This window comes from Sminthopsis crassicaudata, chromosome 2 (assembly GCF_048593235.1).
Source record: "Sminthopsis crassicaudata isolate SCR6 chromosome 2, ASM4859323v1, whole genome shotgun sequence".
In the NCBI taxonomy this organism is placed as follows: domain Eukaryota; kingdom Metazoa; phylum Chordata; class Mammalia; order Dasyuromorphia; family Dasyuridae; genus Sminthopsis; species Sminthopsis crassicaudata.
Window position 1 is genome coordinate 455,126,782 of NC_133618.1, and position 27,152 is coordinate 455,153,933.

The 27,152-nt window shown below is 35.5% G+C and overlaps 1 long non-coding RNA gene across 1 annotated transcript in view; it reads right to left on the reverse strand.

The window, feature by feature from the left end:
- The window catches only part of LOC141557360 (uncharacterized), a 66,336-nt gene extending 40,171 nt beyond the window's left edge, over positions 1-26,165 (reverse strand). Inside the window, exon 1 of the long non-coding RNA XR_012486772.1 lies at positions 26,062-26,165. This is a non-coding gene — a long non-coding RNA (uncharacterized LOC141557360). The remainder of the gene's footprint in view (positions 1-26,061) is intronic.
- Positions 26,166-27,152: the final 987 nt, after the last annotated feature.

Below are 27,152 nucleotides of genomic sequence, written 5' to 3' on the forward strand. Positions count from 1 at the left end.
TACCAAGGCTCTTTCTGCATCTATTAATATAATATTACTTTTGTTATACTTGTTATTAATATAGCCAATCATGTTGATAGTTTTCCTAATATTGAATCAAATTTGCATTTCTGGTATAAATCCCATAAGTCAAACCACATAGTTGTTATCCTATAATGCTGTGATATTCTTGCTAATGTTTTATTTTTAGAATTTGCATTGATATTATGGAAATTGGTCTAGTTCTCTGTTCACTATTTTTGGTATTCTCGAATTTAGGCATTCATATTTATGTCATAAAAGGAATTAAGTATGTTTTTCTTTCTTTCTTTGCCTATTTTCCCCAAATGGTTTTATATGGTATTGGATGATTTGTTACTTAAGTTTTGGTAGAATTCACTTATAAAATCATCTGGTCTGGGGATTTTTTTTCTTATGGAGCTTATTTATGGCTTGTTCATTGTTTTCTAAGATAGGATTATTTAAGGATTCTATTTCTTCTTCTGTTAATCTGGATAGTTAATTTTTTTCTAAAGATTCATCCATTTAACTTAGTGTATTAGATTTACTGGCATATAATTAGGCAAAATAATACTTAATTACTTTAATTTCATCTTCATTGGTAGTTCATTCAAATGTTTCAAATTTTGATGCTAGTAATTTGATTTTCTTTTTAAAAATGAAACTAGTAAATGGTTTGTCTATTTTGTTTGATTTTTCATAAATCCATCTCCTATTTTTATTTATAATTTCATTTTTCATTTTCAATTTTATTTTTTTATTTTTAGGATTTCCATTTTATTGTTAATTAGGTATTTTTCATTTGTTCTTTTTTGGGTTTTTCAGTTGCAAAACAAATTCATTGATCTGTTTTTTTTTTTTTTTTTTTAATGTATGTGTTTAGAGATATAAATTTTCCATAAGTATTGCTTTGGCTACATCTCACATATTTTGGATGCTATTTCTTTGTTGTCATTATCTTTAATTAAATTATTGATCCATTCATTCTCTAGGATTATATTATTTAGTTTCCAATTAATTATTAATCTATGCTTTCATGGCCCTTTGTTAAATATAACTTTTATTAAATTATGGTCTGAAAAAGGTACATTTAATTTTTTTATCATAGTGTTTTGAAGATAAAATTTTGGGTACCATCATTCAATGTGGTTAAGTCCCTTGAATTGTTTTCATGGCTAAAACTTTATCCCCAGCCAACTAAATTGCAAGCACATTCCAATGAGAAATATGATAGAAGAGATCTGAATATATTCACCTGAATTTCTGTATGCTATTAGAAAAATTCCAGTACTATTCTAAAGTAGCAGTATGTTATGGCCTAAGAATAGTAGATTTGGAATTAAAAGTTTGAATTCTGCTACCTCCCATCTGTGTTAGAATTAGTAAATCAGTCAACTAAAAGACATTTATTAAATTCTTACTATGTGCTAGCTAGTGTGCTAAGTCCTGGGAGATACAGAGAAAGGGGAAAAGATGATCCCATTCTCAAGAAACTTACAGTTTTATTAAAGAGACAACACAGAAGCAACTATGTATAAAAAAGCTATAGATGAGACAAATTTGAAATAGTTAACAAAGGGAAAACATTAGAATAAATGCTTTTATGTGGGATTTGAAGGTTACTATGGAAGCTAGGAGAGAAAGCAATTCAGACATGGAAGATAGCCAGTGAAAATGATTGGAGTTCAGAGGTGGAGTTTCTTGTTTAAAGAACAGCATTGGAGATCAAGGGTCGCTGTATCACGGTGTATGGATGGAAGCAACTCACTCAATCTCCCTGAACTTCAAGTTCCTATCTATAAAATCTGTGTCCTTATCTACTTGATCTACAAGGCCTCCTGTTCTAAATCCTATATTGATAGCCTATATTTGAAAGACATTAGGACATTTAGACATTTAAAGGGGCACTTAAATCAGGGAGTTGTTTAGAGTCTGGGATAGTTAGGGTTATTTGATATTTCCTTTGATTAAGTAGCTTCTTGTTGTTCAGTCCTTTTCAGTTATGTTCAACTGTTCATAACCCCTTTGGAGGTTTTCTTGGCAAAGATATTTAAGTAATTTACCATTTCCTTCTCTAAGTCATTTGACAGATGAGGAAACTGTCTCAAATTGGGTTAAGTGACTTGCCTAGATTAACACAGGTAGTAAGGTGTTCTTTGAACTTAGAAAGATGAATCTTGCTGACTTCTTGCTGACTATTCATTGCACTATCTAGTTGCCCCATATAACCAGTTTATTTTATCCAAATAGATAAAGTAGCTTTAAATATATTAAAATTTCTGTCGCAGTGCATAATATATCAAATATGGGTATGCCTGGATTTACTTGATGAAAATGATTCTAAAAAGTCCCAAGTAGATCAATCTGCATAAATAAAATCAATTATTTTAGGAATCCAGTGGCAAGTTTGTTTTGTTTTGTTTTGTTTTGTTTTTGAAAAGTGAGAAGTCCTGTTAAAAATCAACAAATATTGGGGCAGCTATGTGGTACAGTAAATAGAACACCAGCCCTGAAGTCAGGAGAATCTGAATTCAAATGTGGCCTAAAAGACTTTTAACACTTTCTAGCTGTGTGACTCTGGACAAGTTGCTTAACCCCAATTGCCTCAACAACAAAAAAAAGTCAAGAAATATTAACTATCAATTATCCATAAAGTACAATGCTAGGCCTTGGAGGAGATACAACATTTACTTTTACTATTATACTTCTATTGCTAGAGCTTTCAGATTAGAAGAGATAAATAGCGATAATAATATATACTATGATTTTAGAAAAGTGCAAAATAAAGAGCTATAGGACATCTGAGGAGGAAACAAGTATTGTTGACATGGATCCCTAAAGATTTCTTGGAAGTCATATTAGTCCAGTGATGTTGAGAAGACACTTATAAGGTGAAGGGGATGTGACATTTCAGGTAAAGGGATCATTTAAAAGTGGGAAAATGTGAGTTGCATATGACAGGCAATGAATGGTACAAAAAAAAGGAGTAATAGGAAAAAAGGCTAGAGAAGAGCATCAGCATATGGATGTTCTGAATGCCAGATTAAACAGTGTAAAGTGAACTTTGCAAACTATAGAAAATCATTGATAGCATTTGAGCAAAGAAATAAAAGACATGACCAGATCTATAAAGGCAATAATCTCTATTCCTTAGTTGATTCATTCTATAAATTGATATAACCAGATATCTAATGTATTCAAAGTGATTCCCTTTTGTAATTGCCTAATCTTGTTATTTTGGGGAAAGGTAGGTGGCTCAATGGATAGGGTATCAGGCTTGATATCAGCAAGACTCAAGATTCTTGAATTAAAATCTGACCTCAGCTGTATGACCATAGGTGCTCCCATGAAATAAAGCTCATCATCAGTTTTCATAAATATCTTTGTTATCAAAAGAGGAGGAGTAATGTGGTATAGATGATTTTGGTTCATAATTTGCTTCAGAACATCAGATTTATATAAACTTTTCTTTCTTAGTACTTACATGACATTGGGTTAATCACTTCTGTGATTGTCAGTTTCCTCCACTATAAAATGATGGAATTGGATTTCATGACAATATCAGTTCCTTTACACTCTACATGGGTCCCATGAACCCATGACTCTAAAACTGAAGAAGTAATGATATTATATTCATATGGATATTGGGCAAAAACAACTTATTCCACTTAAAAATGAAGGCTAGACAAATGATGCAAAAATCAAATTTTCAGGTCGACTTTTACTAATGTCTTGAAAGAGTTAATATTTTTCCCTTTCTGATAAGGTTAAAGATGAAACACAGACTCATCCTAGAACCACAAGGAAGAGCATTTATTAAATATAACTATTTTCCTTTCATCTAGTTGGCTGATGCTCCCAACCATAATCTAATTTCCTTTAAAAATTTCCATGGAACAGGATGGGAGTTCCAAATCCCACAGCATGTAGCCATCTCTTAATGATCAGTGGTAAAGCCTGTTGTAGTCATCCCAAGAGTGGTGGCTAGTGAATGGTGGAAGTTCAGAGATAAAAATAACTCCTTGAGCAGGAAAGAGAGAAGTGGCTTTGCTGATTTCTACACAATTTAATTTAGGGAACAATATAATCAGTATTCAGATTAGAAGATAGAAGTATTTCAGGATACTCTATCCCAGGTATTGAAAAAACATTTCAATTCCCAATGGAAAATAGATTATAAATTAAGAGAACCAAAGAGATTGCTTTGAATGTGCAAGGGGCTGAAACTCTTGAATTAATGCACTGAGGTAAGACAATCAAGCACTTGAGGCTAATTACCAATTGGACAATACTCTATAAGAATATGCTTGGAAAATGGCCCTTTCCACTATCCTGTGCTGGCCCAGTCATTTGGTGTATACAGAGAATTGTGGGAGGGACTAGAGGGTGAAGTGAGACTAGCCAGAGTCACTTCTGGGCAGGAGATGAAGAGGAGATTCTACACGCCCATTCCCTTCACTTCTACTGCTAAAGATCAAGAATAAAGACTAAGGACTTTTGCTTATCCTGACTCTGTCTGATTCTAAGGTATCCAGGGTGTTAAGGCGGTCATCACATAAATGCAATTAAGAAAATTATGTCTTACTTTCTGAAGAGTACATATAATTCAGAATGGGTAGAAGATTCAGGAAGATAAACGTATACTCAATACCAAAGAACATTTTCCAATAATTTTTTCTTGATGTCTCATAGTAAGATGGATTTACTTCAGCGATAATGTATTTCATGTAAAGGGTTAGGCTTAGGGTTAGGGTTAGAGTTGGGAGGGATATGACAAATTGTTGACCACTGACTCTTTTTTTCAATGCTTTAATCTGTATTCAGGTTCTTCTCTGGGTATGGTTAAGATTTTTTTCTTCATAAGTTCTGAGTAGTCACAGATTTTTATACTGCTGAGAATAGCAAAATCATTTACAGCTGGTCATCTCAGAACATTGCAGTTATTCTGTATTTAGTACATTTCACTTTGCTTGAGTTCATAGAAGATTTTTCAGTTAATTTTTCTGACAGCATACGTATCATTTTCCATGGAACAATAATATTCCATGGCAATCATATGCCACAATTTACCATTCCCAAATTAGAATTTCCCTCAGTTTCCTTTTTTTTTTTTTTTTTTTTTTTTGCTCTGAGAAGAAAGCTGCTACATATAATTTTGCATATATAGATATTTGTCCTTTTAAAATAATCTCTTTTGCTATTCATGCCTCATAGTGGTATTATAAGATCAAAGTATAACATAAATTTATAGTTATATGAGTATAAATCATATCTTTTAGTCATTTATCAATTGGGGCATGGCTCTTATTTTTTATAAATTTGACTCCATTTCCTCTATATTTGTGAAATGTGGCCTTATCAGAAAATTTGCTTAAACAATATTTTATGATTATTATTGCTAACTGCATTTTCCCCCATTTATTCTATTCTCTTTCTCCTTTCACACCCTGTTCTTCTTCAAAAGTGTGTTGCAACTGACCACTCCCTCTTCCAACATACTTTTTCTTTTATCACCTTCCCTCCTTCCCATATCCAATTCCTCATCTATTTTCCTACAGAGTAAGATATATTTCCCTACTTATATTGAGTGAATATCTTCTTTCCTCTTTGAACTAATTTTGATAGGAGTAAGTTCACAGCCTCTCCTCTTCTCTTTCCTTCCTCTGCAAAAGCTATTTCTTGCCTTTTTTCTTAATATCAGATAATTTATATCATTCCACTTCTCCTTTTCCCTTTCTTTCAGTACATTCCTTTCATATTACTTAATATCATCATTTTAAAAGCTATTATCCCTTCACTTACATCCTTCCTTCTTTCCTTCCTTCCTTCCTTCTTTCCTTCCTCCTTCCTTCCTTCCTTCCTTCCTTCCTTCCTTCCTTCCTTCCTTCCTTCCTTCCTTCCTTTCTTCCTTCCCTCCCTCCCTCCCTCCCTCCCTCCCTTCTTTCTTTCTTTCTTTCTTTCTTTCTTTCTTTCTTTCTTTCTTTCTTTCTTTCTTTCTTTCTTTCTTTCTTTCTTTCTTTCTTTCTTTCTTTCTTTCTTTCTTTCTTTCTTTCTTTCTTTCTTTCTTTCTTTCTTTCTTTCTTTCTTTCTTTCTTTCTTTCTTTCTTTCTCTGAGGCAATTAGAGTTAAGTGACTTGCCCAGGGTCATACAGCTAGGAAGTGTTGTGTCAGATTTGAACTCAGATCCTCTTGACTTCAGGACTGGTGTCTTACTTGATCTTTAGTCTTCCATAGCCTGAGGTCAGGTCTTATTTTTCTTGGAGGCTTTGGATATAGGAGCTTTATCTTCTTTTGAATGTGTATGTTGATCTTCCTTGTCACTATTGTAACTTTTTGTGGTCAGAAACTTTTGAATGTGTATGTTGATCTTCCTTGTCACCATTGTAACTTTTTGTGGTCAGAAACTTTTTCTGTTGTCTGCTCATTTTTCTATTTGGCTTTTACCTCTTTGTTAAAGTAGGGCTCTGTTTCCAGGATGGACCCTGTATTGTCCCAGGCTTTTGTGCAACTGTTTTCAGAGATCCTTCTAGTGACCTGAGCACAAGCACTATTTTCTGTCCTGGAACTATTTGGAGTACCCCTGCCCCACTGTAGTTGTAAGATTGAGTGTGCTATAGTGACAGAGCTCTATTTTGCTGGTGCTAGTACTGAGGTGGGGGCTGTGCTGGCATGGCCTACACTGAGATTACCCTGGACTCCTACCTCTGTTACACAGATATTTCCTGATGGCCTTCCAAGTCCTCTTTGATATCTCTGGGCTGAGAATGATTCTAGTATTGAGGCTGGTTTAGAGATTCCTAAAACTCTTCCTGCTTTACTGGCCTGGGACTGGGCCTGGGGATGGAGTGAGGCTGCATTGGCATAGATTTCACTGAGACTCCATGTTGAACTCCAATGCTGTTGTCACCAACCTTTTCTGCTGACCCTTTTAGTTGCCTTCAGCTTCCTCTTTTGATGATCTAAAATTTATTTAGAGTCATTTTTATTTTTATTTTTTGCTGAGGCAATTGAGGTTAAGTGACTTGCCCATATATATAACTTTTGATGACAAATAGCTCCTCACATTACTAGAATGGACAAATTCAATCACCAGTAAATTGTCTGGAAATCCCATTTCCAAAACCATACACACACACACACACACACACACACACACACACACACGTACAAATCAGCCAAGGAAACATAGATTAACCAATAACTCTGAAATAAAAACAGAAAAAGCTTTAGGGAAAACAGGCAAGAAGTCTAAAGGAAACTGAATTTCCTTTGCCACTCTTTTATCCATTCCTTCTGTTTGGATCTATGTTAGGGTTCAACAACGGCTCAGTATTTGGGCATCTATATGAAACTAGGAGTTCTAACTTTGAAATATTGTGTACAAGATTCTAGAATTATCTCTCCTCTTCCTTATCCCTAGCTGCTGGCTATCTTAAGGTTTATTTTTGAAAGAACTGAAAGAAAAGTACTTTAGGAAGGACATCCCAGAGTTTAAGAAAAAGAACTATATTATCCTTTCCAATTTGGGTAAAATTTTGCTTCAAAATTTTTTTTTTCAATTACTACTGCTAATTGTATTTCCCCTTCCCCCTATTTATTCTCACCTTCCTTTCACCCTGTCCTTCCTCAAATGTATTTTGCTTCTGACTACAACTCCTTCTTTCAATATGCTCTCTCTTTTATTACCTTCCCCATCACTCCCAGCATCCCATTCTTCTCCTATTTTCCTGCAGGGTAAGATAGATTTCTATAGTCCTTTTATTTGTGTATGTTATTTCCTATTTGAGTCAGTTCCTTCCATGGCCTGACACCAATTCTTATTTTTCTTGCAGGCTTTGGATGTAGGATCTTTGACTTTGTTGTCTTCTGAGTGTGTGTTTGGTTCTCCTTGTCTCTAACATAACTTTCAGTGTCAAACTTTTTCTTTTTTGCTCATTTCCCTACCTTATTACTCAGTTTTTAACTGTCTGTTAAAGTAAGGTTCTGTTTCCAAGGTGGAAAGTGCACTGTCACAAGCTTCAGGGGTTTTGTGCAGCTGTTGTTAGAAATCCTTGTAGGAATCTGACCACAAGCATTCTTTCCTGTCCTGGAGCTGTTACTGTCCCTGCACTAGGGTTGAACACCAGTCTCCCAACACATTGACACAGATTGTCTCCACTGATCTTCTGAGTCCTCCCTGGCATCCCTGGGCTGAGAGGTCCAGAAGCTTCCAGCAACGCTACTGCTTCAGAGGTTCTACCTCATTGGAGCTGGGGTCTGAGCTAGTGTTGGGGCCAGGGCCAGCCTGTGCTGGAATTGCATGATGGACTCCCATCCTGTTGCCACAGACCTTTTCTTCTGATCTTCCAGGTCCTCTTTGGTGTCTCTGAGCTGAGAAATCTGGAAGCCATACCCACTGAATCAGAGGTTGGATCTGGGCTGAATTAGGGCTGGGTACAGGACTGCCCTGGACTCCCACTCAGGCCTTTTCTGCTGAGCTTCGAAGTTGCCTTCAGTTGGAAAATATTCTACTCCATCTTCTAGGGGTCTTCTGATGCTCTAAAATTTATTTAGAGTCATTATTTAGAGGAATTTTGAATGGTTTGGGGGAGAGGTTGGGCAGGCTCCTGTCTTTACTCCTACATTTTGGCTCCACTTCCCAAGAATATAAATTTTAATTTATCTAAGAATCCTTTGCCAGATTGACTCTTACTGATATACTTCACTATATATTCTATAAGTTAGGGCTTTGTCTTTTTTTTCCTGTATCTCTAATTATGGTGTGGATACCAGTGCTATCTACTTTGTTCTTCATAACAATTCTGTAAGATGGCAACTATTATTGCCTTTTTACAATTGATAAAACTGAAAACACAGAGAAAGTAACTGATTTGTCCACACAGTCAGTACTTAGCTATATTTAAATTAAAGTCATCCTGACTTGAGTCCAGCACTATCTACTATATTAGCTAATTGTCTTTAACAGCAAATAGGAAAGAAAATTATGTGTGTGTGAGTGCATGTGTTATGGGTGAGAGTGAATTTGAGGAAGATATCCAGCTCTTTTCCAATTTCTTCTGTCCCCAGCACACAGTAGTTTGCTAAACTTTCACAGAACACACGTCTTCTCATAGCAGACATTATTCTTCCAGATGTAAGCACACTAGGGAGTTTCCCAAGAAAGAAATAAAAGAGACTTGAAAGAAAAAAGTAGATTTATGAGATCATCCCTCTGAGATTGTCCTTCCTTTCCAGCCCCTAGAAATTACCTTGTGGTTGATTTCTTAGCTCTCCCTGACCTTTCTTAACTCAGATTTTTCCCAGAGGTTCTTTCAAAAGTAACTAGTATTTTCTGTGCCTTTAAGGTTTTTTTTTCCTTGATGGCTTGTAGAGAACTTTAGATAGATAACACAATTTAAAATCCAGCCTGTTCTCTGACCTGACTCAATTTCTGCACATACCATCCTCTGGCACATTTGAGATGCTATGTCATCTTTTCTCTCCCTGACAAGTCTTGCTGCTCTCTTCCATTTTTCATACCGTCTGAGTAACATTATTTGATTAGTGGCATGTTTATAAGACTAGACTTTGATTCCTATTTTTTATTCTGCTCATTACTTAATTGAAAACTGTCTGTCTCAAGTATCACCAGACTAAATGCCTGCTCATCACTCCTTTGAGATAGATACCAATAAAATTAAATGTGACTCTTGTAAGATATTGCCCTTCCATTCAATTTAACAATTGTTTTGGATTAAATTCAGTTTATGGTGAAAGACTGAGGACCACTGACTTATAAGTATCACAGCACTGGGATTTTGGTATTGGAGAAACTTTGTGTATTATCTAGTCCTGGCTCCTTATTTTATACAAGAGGAACCTGGGATCTAGGGGAGGTAAGTGACTTACCTATGGTCTTAGATGTATTCTATAGAAGATTATGGATTTCAATCCATGCCTTCTCTCTCTCTCTCTCTCTCTCTCTCTCTCTCTCTCTCTCTCTCTCTCTCTCTCTCTCTCTCTGTGTCTCTCTCTCTCTCTCTGTCTCTCTCTCTCTCTGTCTCTCTCTCTCTCTGTCTCTCTCTGTCTGTCTGTCTGTCTCTCTCTCTCTCTGTTTCACACACACACATATAAATAGAGAGAGAGAAAAAAGACAGAGAGAGAGAGAGAGAGAGAGAGAGAGAGAGAGAGAGAAAGAGACAGAGACAGACAGACAGACAGAGAGAAAGAGGGAGAGAGAGAAAGACAAAGAGAAAGAAAATGAGAGAGAGAAGGAGGGAGAGCAGGATACAAAAAGAGAAGAGAAAAGAATAGAGAAGCAGATAGAGGCAAATAGAGAGGAGTAGGAGAGGGCAAGGGAACAGAAAAAAGAAGAGAAGGAAAGGAAAAGAAAAGGAGAGAGAATTTTAAAACTTTAGGTAAAGAAGAATAGTTTTCACTTTTCATTGTTCTTATCTCTGGGGTTAGTACAGTCTTTTGTACATAGTATAATTTAATAAATATTTGTTGGATTGCATTGAATTCATTATAAAACTGCATCATTGGACTTTTGCAACATCTTATAAAAATAAAGTAAGCTCAAATTGTCCCTTAATGCTACTATCTTGAGTACTCCAGAGATGATTGATTGATGTTTTTCCAAAATGCCAACACAAGTCATGTTGGTTCCTAGCAGAGTGATTTTTGTATAACCAAAAAGAAATAAAATTTAACTTAGAGAAATTACAACATGGAGGAATAAAATTTCTGCTCTGTTTCCTGAAACAGGAGGCCAATACAGCTCCATCCCTTCTTGCACAAACTGTACAAAGAATCTTCTTATATTACTGGCATGTGGAAAAATCTATTTAAATTCTTTACTCTGCCAGTGTTTAAAAAAAGAAAGAAAAAAGGGGGAAACCCCTTTGAAGACTTGCCATTTATATTATGTGTATGTATTTCCTTTCATCAAAGAGACATCCAACTAAAAACGGGGGTGTTTATGCTCATAGGCAAGTAAGACATGTCATAAATTAGCTAGTTCTCCTCTGTAATATATAGATTGCCCCAGACTCTAAATTAAGCAAGTACAGATGAACTCCCCTTTGTTTATACAAGGATAACTAAAAACTATAGATAGTAGCAATGGAAATTCCCTCCCTGTAATTCATTCAGGCCCTACCTCTTCCAAGGCACAGAAAAGAAGTGTAGTGACTCCATGGCCTCCAATATATAGATGTGTCAGGAGACAATGGATAGGAACAGAGGATCCTTATTGAGAAAAATTCCCATGATCTAGTCTCCTTTCTCTTTCCTGCACACCCAAAAATAGAAGGGATATGAGCTATACTGCAAAAAGATGACCCTGGATATAAAATGTCTTTTTGAAACCAAGGCCATTCATTTTTTTATAGGGCTATATCCCAAGAATCAGACAGGGTGAATGAGGGGCAGTTATATTTGCAAAACTCCTGGTGGTTCCAAACATGTGAGGAGTGTATCCAGGAATACCCTGCTGAGGTGTCTTACCTGGATATATTCTCCCTCCTCTCCCCTCTTTTTTTAAACAGCTGAGATGGCTCACACCTGCACTGACCAGCCCCTTTAAAAAAATTGCCTTTAAGGGATGGGTTAGGAGGGGGGAAAAGTTTTTCAGGGACTTGAGCCAATGTTTCAAGGACTATGTGAATGAAATGGGGCATCTTCAGTGAGAATAAATTGAGATTTGTATATAATAGAGATAGGAAAAGGGTATTACCTCCTATTATCTACTCCATCCACCAGTGAAAACCCAATCTTTTCTATTCTTTGTTATTTTGGACTTTTTGGCAATTCTTTCCTTTTTCCTACACAGATTAAAACATTTAAATAGTTATTCTTTTAGAGCTTGTAGAGCTCCAGCCAGGTTTTACTCACAGGACTCCTTTCAGGGTTTTGGAAATTCACCCAGCTCCTCTGCCCAGTTTAGGGCACTCAGCCCTTGGTCACCCAATTCCACAAGATGAAGCTATGTCTAATTTAAGCACATTTGCTTAATATAAAGTTTCCTAATATGGTTTTATGTTTTATGTATTGGTAATACCTTTTAATACTATCCTCTCCTCACCTTAAAAGCTGAAAAATTTAAAGTCTAAAGCAAGATGGAGATGGGGACTGAAAAATTAGAAAAGGTTAAATGTTCTAAAAGTCTTTTGGGGATTGATTTTAGGATGTGGTATCCAAATGAATTTGGAAAATAGTAACATTTCTTTTTCTAAACTATTTCTCCAGGCCATCTCATCCTTAATGAGACGATCAGTTCAGATTTGCCCTTTTGTATTCTGCACAAATGATATCAAGGATATTAAGAATAAATATGTATGATTTTTTCAATCATTTCTTACTGTAAATATTTAGATATAAAGTTAATATTGAGACCACAAAATTCTCAAATAATAGAACTTAATTAGCCATTGGAGAGAAATGTTTGATTTCTCTCAAGACAGCAGACCTACTACGACTTTCAAGGTTAAGATTTCTCTGGAGATTTTAATGAATATTCACATCAACAATACACATTTTGATGGTGCTTTTACAGTGTTTTACAAAACATTTTGTTCTTTAAATCATAGGATTATAGATTTAGAGCCAGTAGAAACCTTTAGACCCCATTCAGTAAAACCCCTTTAATTTTACAAACAAGGAAACTGAGGCCCAGAGAGATTAAGTGACTTGCTCAATGTTACATGTATACTAAGAGGGAAAGGAAAGATTGAAATACAGTTCCTCTGATTCCAAAGCCAGTGTCTTTTCCTTGTATTTCTACTGCCTTTTGAATTGAATTCAGAAAGTATTTCTTAAATACTTACTATAACTGTGGCACTATATGTGCCCTCAGCACAAAATGACCAAAACAGATAAGTGAACAACAGACCATGGGAAACAGTCCCTGACCTCAAGGAGTTTATATTTTACTGGGGAGGGAAAGGTGAACATGTATACAGTCAAATAAAAATAAAATTATTTCTGTAAAACAATTCTGAGAAGTCAGTAATAGGAATTTTACAATATTAATTTTTTAAGATAAAAAACCTTGAGTCTTGGACAGGCAGAAGGATTTGTCTTAATAACCATTAAGTCTTAGAGCCAAGATTTGAACTCAGAGAATCTGACTGTCAATCTACAGTTCTTTCTACTTTCCCATGAAAAAAGGCAGATATATCTAAATAGAACATTTTGAAGATGCTCTCTGGAGCAACATTCTAGGTTTGTGGTATTCCAGTTCTATAGTTTCTAGACAAATTGCCCAGCTTCCCCTACCTTACTCACAAGGTTGCCAATGAGATATGGTTGGACAGGTGATAGAACAGCAGAGCTCTTTTTATAAAACCAAATGTTAGCGTTAGATGAGACATTAGAGAATACCACAACATTCTTATCACTTTAGAAATCGTTCCTACAACCATTGTTGACTATCTTCTATTTGAATCCTTTCAAATGTGGAGGTTTTGCCCTGGAAAGCTGCCAGTTCTTTATTAAACTAAGAGAAAAACTACCCCATTGTATTTTCTAGATAAATTTCTGGAATACTAGAACTGGAAGAGTTCTGAGAGATCATTTTGTCAACGAGAAAGCTAAAAATCACAGAGATTAAATTATTTTAATTAGCCATAATTAATATTATTGGTAGATTCCATTATGCCTTCTGGAGTCATTTAGGTGGAGATCTTAACATTAACCTAGTTGTTCTTCTCACATAAGGGGCCTCTGAAAAAATATAGCTACCAGAAAAATTCAAATATATGTGACACACTTCTATGGCATTCTTCCCTGTAACATCATATTCATAAATTTGCATTCTATGAAAATTTAGAGATTTTTTTTGTTTGTTTTTATCCCAGGTGGGAAAGTTCCTTAGCTATGGAACCACATTTGGACAATGGTATCAGGGCAATTTGATATCTTGTGCTCATAATTGGCAGATCACTAAGAAGAGAGTCACATTTATCTTCTACTTATCTATGTGCTTGGATTTTGCTTTGGGTAGGGGAGGATGGCTTACTTTGGCTCAGGAACCATCTATTCTAAGATCTAAAGATTTTGAAATGGGGGGAGATGGGGAGTACTGAGAAAGAGTCATGGCTGCTGAGCCTATTTTTATAGAAGTTATAGCAGTCTCTTAAATGAAGCTGTTTCTAGGCTTAGAGCTAATTAGGAAAAACCCTCATGTGGGTGGCAGGCAGGAAAGAAATCCCAAGATAGGCAGATCCTTGGCATAGGAGGCAATGGGCAAAGTCTCTTTCCATTTTACAAATAACAAGAGCTATGTTCAGCACCCGCTCCCCCCACCCCCCAAAAAGAAGGGTGTCTGAGAAAAGTTGGCTTGGAATTGAAGGATATGAACAGGGAGGAAGAGAAGGGGAAAAGATCAGAAAGCTTCCAGAGCCTGCAACAAGTGAACAACTCCTTCCCAGCCTTTGTCAGTGAGTTTCCTAATGACACTTTTTGGAGAAACCAGAAAACTAACTATACCTTAATTCAAATACTTTGAATGTGACTTAAGGGAGACAGGATGATCTGATGATACATGGGGAAAAAACTTGGCAAAAGTCTCATGGCAAATGAGCTGAGAAGAGGCCAGGGGGCAGGGGGAGATCCTGCCAGGACCCCCATTGCATCTCCTTTCCCCAGAGACCACCCTCTGTGTTTCCGGAGGAATCAATCTACTGGATAAGACTTGACAGTTCTCACAAAATAGTGACAGGAGGACCCCCACAATGTATGTCGTGCTTTCATTCAGAAACAGGATTTAGGCATAGAGGGGGACATTAGGATGGGTCAATGAAGGCCCTCTAGGAGGGGTAGAAGTCTCTTAGTAACCCATATGACTCAATTACTTAGCATGGTGGGGTGTCTCCCCTCCCCTCTATGGTGAGAGCATATGCACCCCTACCTCTCACTTTGTTTCAAGTCCACAGCATAAAATATGGTTATGACAATACATGTCCTCAGGATGCAGCTTGATTTAATGTCCTACCATGCTGGGGAATTTGTAACATCTTTGTAAGTGGTTTGCAAAAATCATTATGCTACACAAATTCCCTGTGGCCCCTGACCTTAACCTGACTTCTATTTTCCACTGCTACTCCTCTACTCCCACCTTCCCTCTACTCCCACCCTCACCTCCTCTCACACACAAATTAGTAAAATGCATAATATTCCTCCATTCTATCCCTCTACCAATCCACTAATAGATGTAATTCTCAAGAAACTGGAATTCAAGGGGGAAAGGAAGGAAAGCCAGAGTATATTAAATCATTTTTAGGCTGTATGCCTGATTTTCAATTTGTCTACCCTGATTTCTTTTACTTTGCAAGACATATGAGCCACTGTTTCTTTCCATGCTGATTTATAGCCTGCCATAAATCAACTCAAACATTTCCACCCCAGGAAATGCACAGCACATTGAAGAGACATGAATCTTTTTTACATGGTTATTTTTCAAAGGAAAATATAGTCAGCTTTGTATGATAGACATTAATGGAGATGACCAGTGGCACAGATAATTCTCTAAATCACATTTGGCTTTGTGGCATTAGATGATGCACATGGAGATTTTTAAGGAAGGAGAGAGTAGACAAACATTTTTCCTAGGGAATAAGGGATTGCTGTATATGCACCTATCTAACAGTAGCTGGGGTGGACCTAATGATAATTTGGCATCTCTTCTAGCTATGAGATGATAAAATTTCATGTATTTTCTCAATTCAATTCATTGTGATTCAATCAATCAATAAGCAGTAATTAAATACTATTTGTCAGGCACTATGTTGGAAACTGGGGGAAAATGATAAAACAAACAAAAACAGACCCTGCCCTTGAGGATCTTACAATCTATTGAATTCTATAATAATAAGCTTACCTTATGTATACTGCTTTAAATGCAACAACCTTAGACAATAGGCACTATTATTTTCCCTATTTTACAGATGAGAAAACAGACTGAGTGAGGTTAAGTGAGTTACTAATGGTCACACAGCTAGTGTCTGAGGAGGTTTTTAACTTAGGTCTTCTGAAACCCCAAAGTTGAGGACCACTAGTAGCTTTAACTTTAATAAGCAGCATTATAAAAATATTTTGACCAAATCAGGAAAAATAAGTGACAAATTTAAAATTAGAGGCATAAAATCTTCTTGTAGATGGTAATCATCACCACTAGTAACTTTTTGCATAGTAAGAAAACCACATGAGAATTTCATGTTCAGTTTCTTGTCTATCAGGATTGATGAAGGCAAATAAAGGCCCAAAACATGGTATAGGTTCAAGATTGAGCCAGATGTCAGAATCCACTTGAATGTAGCATAGTTTCTATTAATGACCAGGGCAGTAGAGATCAGTTAGCTAAACATAAAAAAACATTCCCAGAAAACCTTGGGGGATATGTGAGACTTTTGAGATACTTTAGGTCATTGAGAACTATGAGATACTAGGAAAGTGTGAACAACTACAATGGAGAGGACATTACATTCCACATGGCTTGAGATATGGCCAATACAAAAATTGGTTTTACCTTTTCTTCAGCCTGCCCATATCAACAGTGTAGAAGTAATGAAAGTAGCTGAAGGTTAAATGAGTCAGGCCATTTGAGGACAAGAATCCAGAGCTTTCAGCTCCATAAAGTGTTCCCAAGAAATCAGCATCCCTATTGCCTGGTTAGACCATGTCCCTACCATTCTAAGAAAGCATCAAAATCAAGAAGATAATGGGAGATCCTTGATTAGAGGTAAGAAGAAAAACTCAAGAGGACCATAGCCAAAATTATAGGGTTCTGAGCTTCCCATAAAACAAAACAAGCCCCTGGAAAATTGGTGGCAATTTTTTTTGGGGTGTGTGTGTGTGTGTGTGTGTGTGTGTGTGTGTGTGTGTAAAAGAATGGAGAAGTCCTGGTTTTCCACTTTGCTTCTGGCATCCATAGATCCTGAACTGGCTAAAGGAATAGAAAATGCAGACAATCTGTCCAATAACCACAACAGACATTTTGGGTTGGACTTCAACTCAGCTGTAAAATAAGCAGAAATTGTCTTTGATATTCAATGTCTCCCTAAACCAAAACCAGATCTTAGTCTTAATTAGTTGTGAATGAATCCAACTATGGTTGATAAAGGCTCAAATTATTTTTCTTGGAATCGTTGAAGAAGGAAGATCTTTTCATTTTCAGATGGGTTTTCTAATGAGAGAAAAAAAATCCTAAATAATAAAGTGACTGGAAAGGTCTTAGAGTTTGCTGCCCTTTGCCTGATTGGGAATGCCCACTGCAATGTACCTAACAATTTTTTTTTATCAGGCTCTGCTTGAAAACTTCCAATGACTCTTAAAGAAGCCAATTCCAGTTTGAGACAGTTTTTGTAAACTTCTCTATTTTAGAGAGCCAAAAGCTGCCTCCCTTCAAATTCTCATGTATCACTCCAAGTCCTGCCCTCTTGGGTCAGGCAAAATAAGTTATAAGATTATAGTGGTAGAGCTAGAAAGTAAATGAGAGACTATATTCTAGAATTAAGGCTCAGAAAGTTTAAATGACTTGATCAAAGTCACCAATGTCATCAGCATCAGGGATAAGATATTTCCCTACATAGTCTTCAGATAATTGAAGGCAACTTTCACATAGTCCCCTAGTAAATGCACATTTATTTAGCACCTACTAAGTGCCTCAGACTATGCTAGATGCTGAGGATACAATGAGGGAAAAAAGAACAGCCTAAGTAGCTTACATAACTGTCTAAGTATTCCTATATTTCTTCAACTGTTTGACAAATGGCAATTCTCATTCCATCATGGTTGTCCTCTTCTGGACATATTCTGGCTATTTAATGATCTTCCTAAAATTTATAGAACAGGCCTTAATACAATCTTCCAAATGTATTCTGACTAGGACAGAGGATAATAGTGAGGAGGTAGCAGACGTTTCTGGCTTTTTAGTAATGAGTTTATTTTGTAGCCTCTTGGAAATATAGCGCTTAGAAGGTAGTAGGTCATTTTCACGCACACTCCAGTATGCTTTCACAAACTTTTTCCAAAGTAAGAGGAGCAGAATTCTTTCTTAAAGAAATCAGTTTTAGTCTTTTTTTTTTAAGTTGAAGAACCTTGGCTATATGGAATGGGGAGACAAAGACTGTTGAGAGGCATTTCTGAATAAATGTACCGCTATAGCAACAATGATAATAGCACCACTTTGAGGAGGGAAACCTTCCAAAGCAACTTAAGACAAGAGGTGTGGTAGGAAATGATATAAGGGTGCCAAGGACCCTTCCCAACCCACAGCCTGTCATGCCCATGTCACATCTCAAAAATCCATCATGAAAATCACTAATTTGGGAGAATTAGATCTGCAGATGCTCAAAAAAATAAGGATCCAGGAGTCTTTGCAGTTTACCACCTGGCTCACAACAGCCATGACAAAACCTTCACATCCTGGAAAGAACTTAACCCACATTCTAACCTCAAATTCATCTTCAGATTTCCAGAAGGAAAGGAAATGTTTTTTAACCTTCTAAAATCTACATGCCCCTTAGCAGGGTTTGGATATTCCTGGCCTCACTAGGCTCTATCAAAAAAAATGGAAAAATAAAAAACTCAGGTTCTTTTATTTATTTATAAAAATTTAATCAAATGAGATGCTTAGAAATTATAATTTATTTGAATATAGTATATTTTTCATACTGTATCTGATAAATATAGAATTTATTCCACTTTAAAATGCAGCCAAAATGTCAGTGACAGTTAATATGAGATGCTTATATTTAATACTTTAAGGTTTGCAAGACAGTTTACACAATTTCATTTTATTTAATTTTCAGAACTACTCAGGAGTAGAAGGTGTTATTATCTACATTTTACGTAGAGATTGAGGTACAGTGAGGTAAGTAACTTAGTCATAAAGCTAGCAGGTATCTAAAGCAAGCTTTGAACTCAGTCTTCTGACTCCAAGTCTACTCTATCCCTTATGCCACCTCGTTGCCCCAGGACATTTCTTGTCCTGCTCAATTATTTTCCAGACATATGTTTGTTTGATAATACAAAGGTAGCATTACTATAATCAGTGAATCATGTATTTAGACTTGGTTTTCAAATTAATAAGTGCCTATTTTGTGGGCCCATAAAATATAAAGAGTAATGGATAAGGAGTCTGATTTCTAAACATGCTCACAGGAAAGACAAAGGGTAGAAGATAGAATGCTACATGAAGGTGATACAGACAATGATCCTGAAGGAATTCAAGAGCAGGAAACATTACTCTGAGAAGTAAGGATTATCATTTGAAGAATATGTTGGGTTCAGATTAACCAAGAGGCGAGAAAAGGCCATTTTAAGCCATGGAATTAAGTGTGGAAGAAAGAATGAGAAGGAAATATCATGAAAATACATCTTGAGAAGGGAAAAATGTTCACATAGTTGGACATAAATTTATCTAATAAGGAAAGGCATATTATAAAGATACTCTAAAGATACAGTTCACTAGGCGACTGGGAACTATTGTGTATTCTTAAACAAGACATATTATAAAGAGCCTCTAATACCATACTGAACAGATTGGATATAATTCACTAGGAAACTGGGAACTATTGTATATTCTTAAATAAGAAAATAGTATGAGAACAGTACCATAGAAATATTGAATTTCCTGCTTTGGAAGATTACATTGGAGAAAGGTCAAGGGTGGACTACCCTCAACTCTCAAAATTTAGTAAATGCTACAAATAATGGATTGATTTATATAGAAAGTTTAGTCCCACATAGCCAGTATGGGTCAAAGGTGAAATTTTTCCCCTCAGTCTATGGCTGCCTTTTTGTGAACACTAAAAGAAAATAGAAACAGAGCTAATTTGTTGAGGAACTGAATTTCTCTTGAAAACTGTTGGATTTTACAGTATTAATATATATTAAGTAGAGGCATTCCAGAATCATTTGGATATATGGAGTGAGACTCGTGGGACCTTCAAAGAATGGTCTCAGTAAAATAGAATAGATGGAAGCTGAAATAGAGATAAAGAGAATGAAGATGGTGAAGACATTTACATAGACGAGTAGTGTGATTTCTTCCAAAGTACTCACAATGTCCTTTGTGATCAAAGATCCACAAGCAAGTTGAGTTTGACATGCCATCTTTGGCCAGGAAAGAGATCAAAGTTAGCTGGTGTAAATTAAGATATAGATTGAACCCATGGCCAACCTTGACCTCACTGACAACAACTGACATCTTCATATATTTGAGGGGGGGAATTACCAGTGAGGGATTAGCACAAAAATGGATCCGACTGTTCTAAAGAAAACCAATAACCAATATATGAGGGATTTTGAATTCCTGGGAGATAGATGGATATACTGACTAGTTATTATTACTAATAAGTGTTGAGTATATGACTCTATGGCACACGATACTTTGCATTTGTGGTTTTAGAGTCTGACATGGGAGGTTTGGCTCTTACTGCTTCAGTGATGCTGGATGATTGTAGCAGTTTTTCTTCTCTGTTTCTACCATTCTTGCTTTATGTAAAATCAATGAGTGTTTTTATTCTAAAAGACATCTGTTCATTGCTATATATATCCATATAAGGAGGAGGACTACAATATTTGCTTTCCATAAATTTATAAAGAGAAATTTTTTTTTCCTTCCAGCTCCATTTCATGGTCTTCCCATCTAAAGCCATATATATATATATATATATATATATATATATATATATATATATATATATAGTATATCCATATATAAACATGTTTATATATGGATATCCTGCTATATATCTCTGCAGAAGGAATGGGGCTATAGGGAGGAGTAGGAAGACTAATGAATAGAACTATTCACTCAGTTTTTCCTCGATAGGCACACTCACTTTCTTTTAAGCAGCAAATTTTTCTAACTTTGACCACACAACTGGGTGTGTTGCCAAGTGACAGACTTTGCCCAGTAACTCTTGGTTAATTCATATTTGGAATCTGGGTTTACAATAGGACCTTTTCTGTCAAAGGTTATGGCCATAGGGCCAGCTTTTCCTGGGAGTGGTGAGAATTCTCTATTGATGATTGGGGGGAAAGAAGTTGGGCATTTAAAGTATAACATATTTGAGAGATTGGAGGGCAGGAAATAAAAGGGAAAAGGGAAGGGTGCTTTAACATTTTCTCTGGGAGTATTTTAAAAAGTGGATTAAACATTCCCATTTCATTTTATCCATTAATACTTCACTTCTCCACTTGAAATTAACCAGTTTTCTCAATATTTTTAAAATGCAAGATTCAGAACTGTGGTGGTCAGTACAGAGTACAATGAACATGTAAACCCTCTTCCTTCTTTATCTGGACTATATTTCTATTAATACAACTAGCTATTAAGATAATAGTATTAGATTTTTTTTTAGCAGCACTAGTATGTCTTGAATTAATATTGAATTTGTGAGCAATTAAGTCTCCTAGGTTATTTTTCTCTCTCATGAACTACTGTCATTTTAATCAATGTTTCTGAATTTTTTTTAAAGGTTCATTACTTAGCAGGAAAAAAAAGTTTGCATTTATTACCTGTTTTTTTTTTTTTTATCCATCTTCTCAACCTTCTACAATTTGGCTTCTTACCCGATCACTAACTAAAAGAGTTCACCCTAAAGTCACTAGTAATCTTTTAATTGCTAAATTTTGATTATTTTTCATTTCTTATTGTTTTACCTAATGCACATGGAATGTTTTGACACAGTTGACTATCCTCTCCTCCTAGATAGTTTATTGTATCAATCTGTCTGGAACACAGTTCTCATCTGGTTCCCCTCTTATCTGAATATTCTTTTCCTGCTGCTTCATCATTCATATTATGTCATCTAACTGGATGGGTATTCTGTCCTAGACTATCTTTTCCCCTTCTGTCATTGTCTCTATCTCTCCATTTAATCATTGATAAGAAGTGTAGCTATGCATGCAACTAACAGATTTATGGATCTAAACTCCATCTTGTCACTGAGCTTCATTTCTCCATGATCATTTGTGCACTGAACATTTATTTCAAACTATATGTCTAAAATAGAACTCATTCATAGCAATACATACATTTTTCAAACTTCCTTATTTCTTTCAAAGGCACTACCATTATTCTAGTCTCCCAGATTTGGAACCTTGGCTTTATCTTCAGTTCTTCATTTTTCTTCATCTTACATCCACTTAATTGTCATAGTTTGTCATTTGTATAGCAACTCCAGGAGGAGTTGGATCTAACCCTTTCTATACAAAAACTGCCAAATTAAATCAGAACTACATCTAGTCTTTCAGAGATTAATTTAATAGTTTTTTAGTCTGCTTTTCTCAAGATTTTTCCACAATCCAGCTTTCACACAGTTGCCAAAGTGATTTTCCTTAGGAGTAGACCTGTTCATGCTTTTAAACTTTTTCATAACCTAGACCCTAATTTTTCCAACGTCCATATATATATTTCTCCCTCTTTATCATTCTGTAAAAAAATCTAAATTGGCTTTCTCTCTGTTTCTCACACATTCTGTTTCTCTACCTTCTATTTATTTCCTTGCTTTTTTTCATTATATGTCCCTCATGTCTGCAGTCCATCTCATCTTTACCTCTACTTCATATAATCCTTCTCTTCTTTCAAGATAAAGTTTATTCTCCACTTTCTTGATGCCTTTTATTGCCAGAGACTCCAAACTATTTTTAAAATTAATTTACTTTGTATGTATTTGTACTTTCTCTTTACATTTATTCTGTATATAGTTATATATGTCTTTCCATAAGATTATTAAACCCATCAAGACTATAAATTGCTAAATTTTTTGTATCCTTAGTACCTAGCACAGTGACACCTGACATATAGTAAGGGCTTAATAGATGCTTATTGATTGATTTACTTAATATTTATCCCTGCTAGCAATTCCATCCTTTGTAGATTTGTAAACTGTTAAAAAAGGAAAAGATCTTAAAATAATCTAGTCAAACTTCATGAGTTTATAGATTAGTAATCAAAAGAATAGAACAGTTCCCTTACTGAAGTACCTACAATTGGCTTGCAGTCAAGATGGAATTTGAGTTCTTGTTGAAAATTAGTCTGATTTGTTTTCTATAACTTCATTTATTTTCAGTCCATTGCCCTACCTTTTAGGCAAGTTGTTGTAATCTTCTTGGGCCTTAGTTTTTTCCACCTATAAAATGAGACTTTGATTCTATGATCACATCTACCTCTGATATTGTGATCATCATCCCTCTGGATGCTCATTTTATTATTCAACATGATAAGTGAGTATTATGCCTTCAAATTTGGAGATGAATTTTTGTTGTTGCATAGTCATTTTAGTGTTGTCTAACTCTTTTGTGATCCCAGATGGAGTTTTCTTGTCAAAAATACAGGAGTGGCTTGTCATTTCTTTTTCTAGTTTAACTGAGGCAGATAGGTTAAGTGATTGGTCAAAGTCACAGAACTAGTAAATATTTGAGACTGGATTTAAATTTCAGGGCCAGAACTACTTATCCATTGTACCACTTAGCTGCCTAGAGATGAAAATTCATTAGGAGATTAGGAAACACACAAATTGCATCTCAATGGATCCTTTGCTGTTCTTGGAAATGTGAGGAATAAATAATTGAAAGAAAAATATATGGAAGTAGTACTTTTTTCAAATTCTTTCTCCTTTTCATCCTTCCTAGGTCCATTTATTTAGAGATAATTTGTTCGTCTTTGGATTTCACATCATGTTCAGTTTCTGCTTTACATTCTGAGTTATGGATATTTAATTCTAATGGTGATAACTATTGTCTAATACTATTAAATTTATATATATATGTATATATATATATATATATATATACATATATATATATGAAATGTAATTATCACACATTTCTGTGAGGTAGGTACTACTAGCATTATTTCTCTCATTTTACAAGTAAGGAAACTGAGGATTAAACTGAATGAGTGGCTTACCTATGGACTGATCCCACTTAGGGCATGATTGAAGTGAGATTTGAATTTATGTTTTTTCACAAGTCCAATTCACTTTCCACTATATCATACCTCTTATATGTTTATATGTCAGAGGCTAGATAATTTTATCCATGGCAGGAACAATGTCACCTTCATCTTTGTTTTGAATTTAGTCTTAATCTATATGCATAACAAAATTTTGAATTTTGAAAAAATAAAAAAAAATTAGAAATGCTGGTGTTCTCAAAGGTTTTATCCTTTTCCTATTGGAAGAGTTGAATAAACCAAATTTATGGTTTCCAAATGCCAGTTGGCTTTATATTTTTAAATTCAATCTTCTCATTTATTATTATTATTTTTAAAGTCATAGAGTATTAAGGAACCCTATCCAGTGTAATCAAGATAGCAACTGTGGAGGATGAACAATCTCTTCATCCTGATATTTATCTGGTAACTGTGCCATTAGAGTGAAGACTGAGGTACTCTTGAGTGAGGATCAGCATTATACACAGGTTCCAAGCAGGGTCCACTTCTGGAAAGTAGTAGGAGCAGGCCCCGGTTTTCATGGAAGGGCATTTAGAAATCTGCTGGAATAGTGTCGCATTGTAAGTTGCATTGAAAGAGGAAAGCAACTGGATTTCCAGACTAGGAAATGCCCAAAGCAATTTCCAACAGACACATCCTTCTCATGTTAGCATTGGCCTCACTAGGGTTTCCACGCAAAAATGAAGCATGCTTTGCATTTGGAGAATGCAAACTTTCTTGACTCTTTCCCTGATTTACCCCTCTCAGGGCTGACTATATAAGATATCAAGTGATGAGAGAAAAATTCAGTCAGCCATCCAAATTCATTTCATTCATTCAGTATTTACTTCATAACTATTATGTTCAAAGCCCTATATTTGATACTATAAAAGGATACAGTTCCTACCCTATAATCAGTAAAAAAAAATACCCTACTCTCACATGAAAATTTAGAGAACTTTTTAATTTTCCCCTAGAGATTCTTCTTCTTCTTCTTCTTATTTTATTTTTTTTTTGCATGTAAGTTAGACATCTCCCATAGCTGTCACCAAAGCTTCCTTATGAGTCTTTTTTTCCCCCTGGCTGAAATCATAGATTTAGTACTAGAAAAAAGTCTCAGAGGACTTCTTGCATAACCCTTTTATTTTATAGATGAGAAAACTGAGGCACAGGGGCTTAATGGACTTGTTCAAGATCATAAAGTATAAAAGGCAGGGAACACTCTTATTCTTCACTCCTATGTCTATGTATAATGGGTGTTTCAGCTGGTGAATAAAATGATTAGTAAAATGTAGAGGATTTAGAAGAAGAGTAATGAAACATATCAAGAGAGAAAGAAAAATTCTCTAAGAGAATGCAAAGAAAGGGGACCAGAGCATGGAATAAAATTACTCAAGATATATTCTTCAAATGTTCAAATAGCTACTTGTGAGAAGGATTAGAATTGTTCCATTTCTCCCCACCCCCATGTCCCAACCCAAGGATAAAATGAGAGCCATAGGTGGAAATTGAAAAATGTGGGCCTTGCTGTTTCAATCCAAAGTACCAAATGCTTTAACACAGAGCTAGGATAAAAGTGGCCCCCTGAATATAGCCAACTGTCTACCAGATCAGGTAGAGCTCCTCTTTGCTTTGATCATATAAAGAAAAAAAAAAAAAAACTTCTAAACAATCAGCCCATCTCAAAATGGATATCTCACTTCAGGTAGTTCCCCACTGACAGTGAGCTACAAGTAAAAACTGGGTACCTCTTATCAGGAAGTTATAGAAGTGATTTTTACCCAGTTACAGGAATGCCTTCCAGACCAAAGATTCTAGGAGTACACAGTCACATCATATAAGCTTCAAAGCAAATTAATCCTCCTGCTTAAGTCTGTTTTGTTTTGTTTTTTCTTCCTAAAGTATTCATTATCCAATCTTTCCAAGCACTTTTCCCCCTAGAATTTGATTTCCTGGGTCTAAAACTCTTACACACACACACACACACACACACACACACACACACACACACACACCATACTGCAGTGATAGAATGGGCAGGAATTAATTTTTGTCAATCAACTTTAAAAGCAACTAAGTTAACTGAAACTTTTATCCTCACTTTGATCAATTAATTATAAAGTCTGCATACTCACTGGTGTTGTCAAACTTCATTTCTTTAAAAGATCAGGTTATTCTTATGCTGCTATGGCTGAAATTATTCTTATTCTCTCATAAACAAATTCCTAGACTGTATCTCTTCATAATTAATTAGAGGTCCTCCTCTTCTTTCATAAGAGGCATATACACACATAGCTTATGTGATGGATTCAAACCTTTCCAGCATTTTACAACCTAATATTACTTCCACATTTGTTGCACAATTTTTTGAAGAGACTTATGATTACCTTGAAAAGGAAACTCATGATAAGAAACTTAATAGTTTCCAATGCATATTAGTAATTCTGCTGTAATTTGTAGCTATAGAGAGTAGCTAGAGATAGTGAGATGTTAAGTGACTTGCCTAGTATCATAAAGGTTGTTTGTATCAAAGATAACATTTAAATTTAGGCCTTCTTGACTCTCAAGTCAGTTCCTTTTCCACTCTTCCAAGCCATCTCTCACAGGCTTGCCTTAACCTATTAGAACTGGGAGCTTCCAAAATCATAGTACATTTCAATAAGGAGAGATTTAAGAGCAAAATATTTGGGGGAGTATTTGGTGATGCTCTCATGGGTAGTGGTTGATTCTGTTTGCAGAATTTCTTATCTCTGGGTTATATCTTAAATTTATTCTAATTAATCATTAGCCTGTGTTTGTCACTTGGGTGGGTTTGTCTTTCTGGGTCATTTTTTCCAGAAATATATTTCTGATTAAGCCAGGGCCAAACTGTCTGCATTAGCTTGTCTCATTGTTGTTTATGGCTCTTCCCTCTCTCAGAGGCTAGTTTAGCTCATAGACTCCACTCTTTGGGGGTTTGTCTGTCTTCTCTTTCCACTGCTGACTGTTACAATCTGAGAAGCTCCTTTTGGAATTACCTATACTATCTCAAGGGAACATGATGCAAATGGTTTGTTGGAAGGCAGGGTAAGGAGAAGAGAATACAGTGCTTAAAGTATAACTAAAAATCACATTGCAGGAGTTTAGTGAAACTAGATCTATTATCACATGACTGCAGGGAACAAAAATAACCTAAAAAAAATTCATGAAGTGCCTACTATCTGCAGAATCAGATAACATGATGTAG